Consider the following 11,093-nt stretch of genomic DNA (forward strand, 5'->3'; position numbering starts at 1 on the left):
TCTATTTTATCACCTCTATATACTGTTGCTTCTTGACCTCTTTTATTCTTCCTTACCACCAATGCCCCTTCCTCATATACATCATCTTTTTCCTGGCCTCAGCATGTGCTGGGCTGTGTGTCCTAACTCTTATTAGCAATGAATCTCGGTATCACCCCCAATATGTCTGTCTGTACTTTTCACTGCCTTCTTCCACACACCTTCTTCAGGCTAGTTTTCTCACTGTCTTTCTTTCTTTCTTTTAATTAAATCATAACTGTATACATTAATACATTTATGGGGTACAATGTGCTGATTTTATATATAATTAGGAATGCTTAAATCAAACTGGTTAACCTAGCCTTTACCTCATCTACTTAATGATTGTGTTAAGACATTTATACTCTACACTTAATAGATTTGACATGTACGCTTGCAATATGCACCATAGGTGTGGTCCCATCACTTACCCTCCCTCCATCCAAACTCTTCACCTCCCTTCCTTTCCCCCTCCTCTTTTTTCCTTCATCTTGGGCTATAGTGTTTTGTCAGTAAGAGTAGCCCACATAACAAATCCCCAAACTACAGATGTTGGCGTGGATGTGGAGAAAAGGGAACACTTTTGCACTGCTGGTGGGATTGCAAGCTAATACATTCCTTTTGGAAAGAAGTTTGGAGAACACTTAGGAATCTAAAAGTAGACCTGCATTCGATCCTCCAATTTCTCACTGTCTTTCAAATATTCTAGACTTATTTGGAATCTTAAGCCCATGATCATGCTTTTGCCACTGTTCACAATGTCCATTGCTAGCACAAATCTTAACCATCCTTCAGAGATCAACACAAGTTGCATGCAGCCATCTTTGACTTTGACTCCACCAAATGCCCCCTTTCAACCTGTATTATTCACTTAGGCACTTAACACCTTGTCAGAGTTTCTGAAAATATCACTCATGTGTACATTTTGTCTCCATGATTATATTGTAAACTCCTGGAAAAAAGAAACTATTTAGAGGTTGTCTTATCTTTCTTTGTACTCTAACCTCCCTCCCCCAGTGTATAAGATTTTGTTGAAAAAAAGAAAAATATCCCCTAACCCCAGTGAGAATAGCCTACATCACAAAGTCTCAAAGTTGCAGTTGCTGGCATAGATATGCAGAGAAGGAACACTTTTACACTATTGGTAAGACTGCAAACTAATACAGCCTCTTTGAGAAGAAGTATGGAGAGTCCCCAAAGAACTCAAATTAGACCTCCCATTTGATCCTGCAATTCCATTACTAGGGATATACCCACAAGAAAAAAAAAATCCTTTATCATAAGGACGTTTGCACTAGATTGTTTATTGCAGGTCAATTTATAATCACAAAGATGTGAAAACAACCTAAATGCCCATCAACCCAGTAATGGATTAATAAAATGTGGTATATGTAGACCATGAAACACTATTCACTCATAAGAAAAGATGGAGACTTTACATCTGTTGTATTAACCTGAATGGAGTTGAAACACGTTCTTCTTAATAATGTTTCACAAGAATGGAGAGGCAAGTATCCAGTGTACTCAATACTAATGTGAAGCCAATAGACAATCTAATACCTCCCCATACATGAGAAAAACTCAATTCAATTCAAGTTGCAAGGGGAGAAGAGTGGGGGATGGGTGTGCTCCTCCTTAACGGGCACAATGTAAGGGTACATGGCACACCTTTTGGATGCAGGACACAAGTACAACAGGGCCTCTTGCTAACAAATACAAACATTGTAATCTAATTATTTGTACTTTCACATCAATATGAAATAAAAATAATTAAAAAATATATTGTTATGCTGATAAATAAAGCCTGCACACCAAAATATTTTTTTCTTATTTTTTCATGTTTAAAAAAATTCAGATTAATATAAGGATACATGTATTTGGGTTACATTGTTTGTATTTGTTAGGCAGCATCTGAGTTGTAGTTGAGTCATTTACCCAGGAGTTGTGCCATGTACCCCTACATTGTACTCATTAGGTGGGAGCCAAAAATGCTTTTTTTTAGTGAGTAAATGAATGGAGGAACAAAAATCATACTCTGAAATCTTTAAAGTGAATAATGACAAAAGCTAACATTTACTGAACAATTACTCTATGCTGGATTTTGCTAAGGACCATATGTAGACTGCCTCATTTTATTCTCTCTTTTTTTCCAGAGGGATCAGCATTTCTTTCTTTTACAAATGTTACAATAAAACCGTATGAGAATGATTTTAGCAATTAGAATGCATATATCTCCAGGTTTTGGCCATTATATGTTATTTACAATGAGGGGAATAAAAAATAAATTGTTTTACATTAGACACTTTCCTCTCTCTCTCCCTTACCCCCCCATCTCGAAGCCTAATCATTCCCATACCATGTCTAAAAGGGATACATATTTGATTCAAAGTCTGGAGGTATAAACCTAGGAAGGGTCAGTGGCCCTCAGTAGGAGACCCTTGGAATAGCAAAAGAGATAAAAATTTCAACATGGGGTGGCAGGAGTGGATGCACAGTCTGTGAGTACAAACACTTCATTCTGGCTCTGGAATTTGTGGGCAGGTAAACAAAGCTTACCTCTAATAGAAGAAGGGAGGAGAATAAAAAATTGACCTCTGCAGGTGTAGAGCTAGGGAAGGATGTGGGGATAGGAAGAGGGGTATTTTATATCACTAAACTCACTTGGGAAACTACAAAAGATTATTTTCAATTGTCATGGAGGAAGGAAGGGCAGAAGAATTGTGGGAAAGTCCATAGGAAAGACAAAGGGTGAAAACATGGCTGGGAGGGAGCAGCATCCAGTTTCTTTTATAGCATGGGAAGAAAGCCAGAGCACGAGGAATGGCCAGTTACCCCAAAACAATAAAGTAATTTTTACAGCTTAGCAGTCAACCGTGTATCCCCAACCCAGCTCCTCCTCCACTCCTTGATCCTTGGTATGAATGCTGATCTCTGGTCTGAGGGGCTGGATAATTCCGTGACCTGCAGCCCTGTCTCTTCTTTTGAGTCTCTGGCATTACTGGCAGAGGATTCCTGGCTCTTGGGAAAGAGTGGCGGTAGCAGCCTTTCCATCCTGGCAGACTGTTCAATACCACCAGCCCAACCTCCTCTTTCCCTTGGTTGGTAGGCAGGGGGGTACACAACATCTTTGACCTCTTTCTGGTTTCTCTTGAAGGATAGGCCTGTATTTAAAAGGCACTATATTAGTCCACTCAGGTGCTATAACAGATTACCAATGACTAGTTAATAAACAACAGAAATTGTCACAGTCCTCGAGGCTGGGAAGACCAAGATCAATATACCAGTAGATTCAGTGTCTGGTGGGAGCCCATGTACTAGTTCATAGATGACTGTTTTCTTGGTATAACTTCACATGGTAGAAGAGGAAAGGGAAATCTCTGGGGCCTCTTTTATAAGGGCGCCAATCCCATTCATGAGGGTTCCATCCTCATTACCTAATCACTTCCCAAAGGCCCCACCTCCTAATACTATTACATTGGGTATCAAATTTTAATGTAAATTTGGGGGGACACATTCAATGTATAGCAGGTTTCTATAAGGGGAATATCTCAATCCTCTTTAACCTTCTCTTCTTTTTTTCTCCTCTCATTCCCCTCCTTCTCTTTTCTTATTCTGAGTATCTTGGGGTCTCTTTCTTTGGACTCAACACTGAAGGATGCTAGCTTGATGGCACTTCAGGTAGCCTGGCCTGCCCCATCTCTTCTATTTAGGATGAGGAGACACCTCTTTGCTGATGGGTATCAAGTTTTCACTGTTTTCAGGTGGTCATTCACCTGACCTTTGGTCTTGGTGGTGGGATAAGGGTGAAGTAAGTGTTTACATTTCTCTAAGACACCTAAGAGCTGTGGATGCTTATACTAGGGATTTTCTGAGCAGTACTCAGATCTTTCTGTGATTCACACACCTGGAGGGGAGCATGGGGTCTGACTAGCTAGTGGAATTGTGAGCTTGCACTACTGGAGGAGTGGGGATGTCATGACAGGAGCTGTACAAGATCTTCCCTTTAATTCTTACAACTATATGAGGTAGATAGCTATAGTTATACCCTATTTACTGATCATGAAAGTAAGTAAGTCTCAGAGGTGTTAAGTAACTTGCCTAAGACCATATAGCTAGTTAGTGGGAGGGAGTCTCTTAAATTAAGACCCATGTTTGTCTCTGGAGCCTGTGTTCTTAAAAGGATAGTTTAAGGCAGTGATTCTCAACCTTCCTAATGCCACGACCCTTTAATACAGTTCCTCATGTTGTGGTGACCCCCAACTATAAAATTATTTTTGTTGCTACTTCATAACTGTAATTTTGCTACTGTTATGAATCATAATGTAAATATCTGATATGCAGGTTGTATTTAGGCGACCCCTGTGAAAGGGTTGTTCAACCTCCAAAGGGGTCATGACCCACAGGTTGAGAACCGCTGGTTTAAGGTAATTTGATTGCAAATCAATAAACTATTTGAATGCTGTACTAGCAAATATAACTTTTGCTGATAGCCGTGAGTGTAAGGTTTCTAATAGATTCACATTTTAAGGTATTTTTGTTGTTGTTGTTGTTGTCATTGTCGTTTTAGCTGGCCCAGTCTGGGTTTGAACCCACCAGCCTCCATGTGTGTGGCCGGCGCCCTAACCACTGAACTACCGGTGTTGCCTGAGATTTTTTATCCCTTCTGAATTGTGTGCCTTTGTGGACAGGGACTGAAGCACCCATTATTCAGATGTTGTGGCAGATGTAACTAGGACCCTTGAAGGAAATGAAATAGTTGGCAAGGGGACAATAAGTTCAGGTCACTCTATTCTGGTCAACAGAGTCACAGAAAGTGCTGAAGGAAGCACAACCAGTAGCTAACAGAGGAGAAACACACTTTAAAGTCCTCTCAACACACAAGTCCTCTCATTTTCCAATGTTTTTACCAAAGGTTTCCCTGACGAAACTCGTCTGGATTTTGTTTCTTTTCTTGAATGAGTCAGGAGCTTAGAATGTGGGCATCTGGCTGCCAGCAGGGTCCTGCAGCCCACTATTAAAGGGTGCCAGCTCTCCTATGGGTGCAATAATTACCAAGCTATTGTTGAAGTGAGCTTTAAAAGAAAAATGTTTTAAAGGGTTACATCCTGGAAAGTTTTGCTCCTCCTATGTTATTAAAACCTGCTTGCTGTTTTCCCAGTTAGGCAAACATTAGAAGAAATGAAATATAAACAGAGGTTAATTTCCTTCTCTCTGATGTTTGATTTGCATTAGTTCCAAGTTATACTGTGTTCCTTTGAAAGCTCTGTTCTACAAAATTCACACACATAGATTTTTTTCCTTTGAGATTGATAGTGAACTTTAAAACTCATGTTTTCAGGATAGAGCTTTAATGTAATCTGCCTTTTTTTTGTTTGGTTTGTTTATACAAATTACGTATTCTTGAATATGTCTTTTTGGGTGGAAAACAGCCAGTAAATAGGTTTCTCCAGACAAATTTAGACATAGTTGGGAAGGAGACTTGAAAAGCGGCCATTGTTCCTCAACAACTAAAAATATACCTACCATTCAATCCAGCAATTTCACTACTGGGTATTTACCCAAAGGAAAAAAAAAGGCATTTTTAAAAAACACTTGCATTCAAATCTTTATTGTGGCACAATTCATAGTCACAAAGATGTGGAAACAATGCAGGTGCCCATCAATACATGAGTGGATTACTAAAGCATGGTATATGTATCCCATGAGGTACTACTGAGCCATGAAAATTGGTGATCTAGTGTCTTTTATAACAACCTGGATGGAACTAGAGACCATTCTTCTAAGTGAAGTATCTAAAGAATGGAAAAAAAACCCACCACATGTACTCAATACTGAATTAGAACTAGTCAATCAACACTTATAAGCACATATGGAAGTTAAACTCAATGGAAATCAAGTGGGTGGGAGGGTAAAGGAAGGGTTGGGTAAATTAACATCTAACAGGTACAATACACACATTCTGGGTGAAGGGCACACTTATAACATTAACTTAAAATGTACAAAAGCAAATTATGTGATCAAAATGTGGATACCCCCATAATATTCTGAAAAAAATATATGAATAGAATAAATCCTCTTTTAGCCAATGGGTCTTAGTGTTAAATGGTTAATAGAAAAAAATAGGTAAAAGAAATAAAAATGAAAACTCATTCTAAATTCAACAAATGTGAAATCAACCCAAGTGCCCATCAACTCATGATTGGATTAACAAAATGTGGTATACGTATATCATGGAATGTTACTCAGCCATGAGGAAGGATGAATTGAGGGCTTTTGAAGCAATTTTTATGGAACTAGAGACCATTATCCTAAGTGAACTATATAAAGAATGGAAAAACAAACACCACATGGGTTTACTATTAAATTGAAACTAATGGTTGAACACATATATGCACAGAGGAAAGTAAAACTCAGTGGAAATCAAGTAGGGGGAAGGGAGGAGGAGATGGACAGAAACCTACCTACTGGATACAGTGAACACTATCTGGATGATGGGTACATTTATAACCCTGACTCAAACATAACAAAAGTGATCCATGTAACCAAAACCATTTGTACTCCTGTAATATTTTGAAATAATGAAAAGGGGAAATACAGCGTCCATTGGCGGTTCCCTGCTTCTTCAGTCACTTTCTCCACTGGTGGTTCCCCACCTCTTTAGCTATTTTCTCCACTCCCACCTTTCTTCCTCCAGCCAGCTTGTCCTCTTAGGATGCTCACTCTCTACTCCCATTGTAGTGTGTCTTCCACATTCTCCTCTCTCGTAAAAACTTTACCCCCATCAAAATGTTCTCCCTTGGGCCCTTCTGCTTTGACTCCTGGCTTCCTCCTTCCATTTTCTTTCATTCTAGACTGCAACTGATTTCTCCTCAATGTTTCTCCTGGTCTGATCCCTACATGACTCTGGTTTCAGTCTTGCTGTAATCTACATTTACCAGAGGCCACAAAAATATTTCTTGAATAAATGAATGGATAGGTGAATGAAAGAATTTGAGGAATTCTGATGATCAAACAGCATGTCAAGTTTTTTATTTTGTTTGTTACTTCTAAATCATTTTAGTATGAAAAATTTCAAATATACAGAAAGTAGGGGGGATACATAAAAGAAAAAAAAGAAAAGTACAGGGAATACTATAAAGAATCCTGATGTACATATCGTACATCTTCAATAGTTATCAACATGTAGCCAGTCTTCTTTCATTTATATCCCATCTGTTTTTTGTTAGACTCTTTAATTGAGTGCAGTTCAGTGAAGCAAGTGCATTATGAGTGCTGTAATTTGAATATTTGTGTCTCCTAAATTCATATACTGAAACTTAATCACCAATGTGATGGAATTAGTATGTGAAGCCTTTGGGAAGTGATTATGTCATGAGAATAGAGGGATTTATGTGCTTATAAGAGAGGCACCGGAGGACTAGATTGCCCCTTCCACCATGTGAAAACATAGCGATAAGGTGCCATCTGTACAGCAGGAAGCAGGCTCTCATCAGAATCTTCCAGTACCTTGATCTTAGACTTTCCAAGCTTCCAGAGCTGTGTGAAATGACTGTTATTATAAACCACCCAGTTTATGGTATTTGGTTATAACAGCCTGAACAAATTAAGACAATGGGAACACTTAAAAAAACACTATATTCCATAGATTTCACCCTGATTTCCCTCATTGACCAGTTGTGAATCATTTGAGAATATAGTCATTTGACCACAGCAAGGCAGCTGAGGTTACACCCCTCATTGCCTGGTTCTTTGTCTTCATCCAGCCCCATCTTTGTGAGTGGCCAGCTTTTCAAATAGCCTGTGCTGTGGATTGTGCTGAAGCTTGTTTTATTTGCTTTTTCTCTTTGACAGGTAAAGGGGAAGTCTTTGTTTTCAACCTTTACTAAAGGCCTGTTACACTTCATCCCACAGAAGAAAGAATGTCATGCTCCAGAACATAATGAAGATTGCTCAGAGGTTATATCTATTTTAACTGAAAGTCTAGTTTTTGCATCTATGATCTGCTCCTGGGGTGTGGTGTCTTAGGAGGAGACCTGTTCCTGAATATGTTTCTTGGCCCACAATAGACCAGAAGGCAACAGCTATTTTGGTGTATTTACCACAGGACCTTCTAGACACATCATGTTATGAGTATTTTCACTAACATGACATAGGAATGCAGAATGTCATAAGCAAGTTTTATGGATGAGAGAAAATATTACAACAAATTGCTATAAGTTTAAAATTAAAGGTGGCTTTTTCATCACACTAAAGCATCGATGGTTCACTTTTATGAACCCTTGGACCAAGGAAGTAGATAGAATATATTTTCTCAATCGACACTATTGTTTTAGCCAATGCCTTAGAAGGCAGGGACCCAGCATTCCTGAAGCCCACAGCATCCCCCCACTGCATAGACAGTATGCTGCCTTCTGGAGAAGGTGGCATGTACCTCACCCTACTGTTCCAGAGATTCCAGGGGGAACAAAGGCTGGGGCAGAAAAAATATGTTGAATGATTGCTAAGGAAGTCATAGTGAGCCACAGGATAAGAGGGTCATTGCCTTCCAGCTATGGCTCCACCCCATTGAAGTCATAAGTACACCTCCCCCTGATTCCTTTTCTCCAGGAGACAAGAAGATTTTAAATGGAGGGCCTCCAGACCCTCCTTCCAGTGGCTTAGTACCAAGACAGGCTCAAGAGAACCCTGATAGTTCTATTCTTGGTGAGAACCCCCATGTAGGTATAGACATGATAGAAAATGACCAAGGATCAAGCTGTCCCAGTGATAATGATGCAGCAGTGGCTGTCATCATGAGCCTCTTGGAAGCAGAATGCTGGGCTGAGTAGCCCTGTTGACTTTAGTGACTTGCCATGGTTGCTGTAAACACTACATGGTTGCTTTGGCAACAGCTACAGTATCAAGATGCATTACTGGTGGAGTTTTACAGTCTGTGAAGCTTACTGGATAGAGAACAGCTTTTATGCACTGATTCAATAAAAGCCATCTCAGAGCCTTTGATACAAGTCAATCTTATGTGTAACTTCAGACAAAGTGGAAGGAATCCTGTTCCAGTGTTTCCTCTTCATTGATTTTTGGGCTAGCTGTGGATAGCTTGCCTGAATTGTATATCTTGGATTCTATTTGTGTTGAATTTTTAAATCATTTTGCACAGAAGCATCACTGGTAGCCTTTCTATGCAGATGGTCATTTCAGACGTATGATGTTTTAACACTACTACTGTTATCAGCCTCATGTTGAGATTTCTTATATTAATTGTATTATAAATCTGTTTATTCTTCCTTGGAAGAATCCTTTGCTATAAATATGGGTTAAAGTATAATATATTAGACAGGTAGATATTTTTAATAAATATTTCCCTCGTTCTATTAAAAAAAACCTATGGGTATCTCTACTTTGTAGTCTGAATTCCTCTAGATCTCTTGCTCACTCCCTCTGATACTATTTGTTTTTAATATTCCTGGTTCCTTGCTTGGCTCATGTATTTTGCTTCTGCCAGGGATTTTTAATGTGGGTGCACAAGTCCCCAAGAAGTCAATGAATAAACATTAAGGGGTCCATAAACTTGTATGGAAAAAGCTTCATTTTCACTAACCGGTAACTGAAATTTAACATTTTCTTCTATCATAAACATAACCAATGAACCACAGTAGTATTAATAGTACCTGCCACTTTGAAACTAGTAGAAATCCTTTTATATCAAATTATAGAAATTGTGGGGTTTTAAAATACCTTTTATGCTCATCACTGCATGAAGTTATGGTAGTTGTCAAACCTACCACTAGATCTTGTTATTTAATATGTTAATAAGGAAACATACATGTTACTATATCACATATAAAGTGCCTTTACAATTGTGTAGAAATATATTTGGTTTCCTTTGCAATCCATTGTGTTCTCTTTTATGTGTTTAAAAATATTATTCTTAAGAGAAACCCACATTTCACTGAACTGTCAAAAGGCTCTATGGCTCAGAAAGATTAAGAATCCCAGGTCTAGAGACCTTAGTTGGTAATATATTTAAATTGCTTATTCTAACTTTGAGTTGCTCTCTCCTGTCCCTGACCCCTGACGTTATTATTTATTGCTTGTTTTCTGTGTAATACACAGGAGAGAAACACCTTTCTTCCAAGTCCTGTCTACATGGCTAACTACTCACAGCCTGCTCCTTTCACTCCTTGCCAGAAGAGCCTTGAACAATCTTTTCTAGTAATCCCTAAAAATGGATTTAGCCAATTATTATTTACTCAAAACAAAAAGGCCTGATGGATGATTTTAATATTATATATTTTAGTTTCCTAGTGCTTGATTAATTCTCATAATTCAGTTGGTTTCATATTATAATCTATTTTAGCCCCTGACTATTGGGTAAATATTTAATCCCTGATTCTTGTGGGGTCTTGGTAAACCCAGCCTTGCCCTTGGCATTGTAAAAGAAGAAGCAGGTTGAATTCTGTTCTTCACACTTTCTTTTATTAATGTCCTTTCTTTCCCCTCTTTTTTTTGCTTATAGAAAATTATTTTTTTGTCAAATATATATGTATTTTTTAATAAAAAATTGTATTTACTTAGAAGCATTCAGAATGTCAACAAAACAGCTGCAACTTTTTTTCCTGCAATTACAGAGTGGTATTCAGTTAACAGAACAACAATTATTTCATATAAGCTGCATCAGAGACAACAGAAGATGAAAAAACTACCATCCCCTTACATAACTAATTTGTGCTGTGCACCAACAAGAACGTGCTTTAAATTTCCTTGCCAATTTACAACCCCCATACTGTACCAGGCAAGGTTAGTGGCTATTGAAAATGCCATCAGGGGTGGCGCCTGTGGCTCAGTAGGTAGGGGCGCTGGACTCATATACCAAGGGTAGTGGGTTCAAACTTGGCCCCATCCAGCTAAAACAGCAGTGGCAACTGCAACAAACAATAGCCAGGCATTGTGGAAGGTGCCTGAAGTCCCAGCTACTTGGGAGGCTGAGGCAAGAGAATCACGTAAGCCCAAGAGTTGGAGGTTGGTGTGAGCTGAGACTCCATAGCACTTTACCGAGGGCGACAGAGTGAGACTCTGTC

General features: G+C 38.8%; 1 pseudogene; it reads left to right on the top strand.

Annotated features, from left to right (window-relative positions):
* Positions 1-4,410: 4,410 nt before the first annotated feature.
* On the top strand, positions 4,411-8,883 carry LOC100961983 (annotated as a pseudogene).
* Positions 8,884-11,093: the final 2,210 nt, after the last annotated feature.

Source organism: Otolemur garnettii, unplaced genomic scaffold (genome assembly GCF_000181295.1).
Source record: "Otolemur garnettii isolate 467f Iridium unplaced genomic scaffold, OtoGar3 scaffold00110, whole genome shotgun sequence".
NCBI lineage: Eukaryota > Metazoa > Chordata > Mammalia > Primates > Galagidae > Otolemur > Otolemur garnettii.